Source organism: Triticum dicoccoides, chromosome 2B (assembly GCF_002162155.2).
Source record: "Triticum dicoccoides isolate Atlit2015 ecotype Zavitan chromosome 2B, WEW_v2.0, whole genome shotgun sequence".
Lineage (NCBI taxonomy): Eukaryota > Viridiplantae > Streptophyta > Magnoliopsida > Poales > Poaceae > Triticum > Triticum dicoccoides.
Window position 1 is genome coordinate 128,179,170 of NC_041383.1, and position 714 is coordinate 128,179,883.

The following is a 714-nucleotide window of genomic DNA, read 5'->3' on the forward strand; positions in this document are numbered from 1 at the left end:
ACACCTACTAAACCAATCACAGCAATACCGGCTACAGTACCTATCAGCCAAAGAGGATTCTTCCAGTAGCGGGAGTAGTGAAAACAATTCCTATACGCCTTCCCTGCCTCTTTAATGAGAGATGCAAAATAAAAAAGTGAAGTAAGGGTGCCCTGTGGGTATTTGATCTTGCTCCCTGCCCCTTTTTTTCATGGAAAAAGGAAATATAAATTTCTCCATTCATTGAACCCTAGTTCGGGACTGGCGGGGCTCGAACCCGCAGCTTCCGCCTTGACAGGGCGGTGCTCTGACCAATTGAACTACAATCCCCGCGGGGTGTATGGCATACCCATTCTTAAATAGAACCATAAGAAGATTCGATTCGTCTTTTGTACTCCAAGAAATAGACGAATCATATACTACATACCCACATATTATACGTGGGTATAGTGAGAGTGACATAACTAGTATGTCATGATTTTTTATCACAAAAAATGGATACTAATCCAGCCTTCAATAAGAAAAACTCTTTTGTTTGTAAGAAAGGAATGAGAGAGATATGGATTAGAAAAAAAATTCCCTTTTTTCTTTATCTTTTATTTCCATAGATCAGACATTTTATTTTATGGAAGAAAAACAAAAGGATTTAGTTCATAATAATAATTCTAAATATAGAAAAGATAAAGAACCCCATTTTTCTAGTTCTTATGATGCACTGGGAGCTTATAGACAAAA

The 714-nt window shown here is 37.4% G+C and overlaps 1 non-coding gene across 1 annotated transcript; it reads right to left on the reverse strand.

Annotated features, from left to right (window-relative positions):
• Positions 1-235: 235 nt before the first annotated feature.
• Positions 236-309, reverse strand: TRNAD-GUC. The gene has a single exon. It is a non-coding gene; the product is annotated as a tRNA-Asp (tRNA).
• Between the last annotated feature and the right edge of the window lie 405 nt (positions 310-714).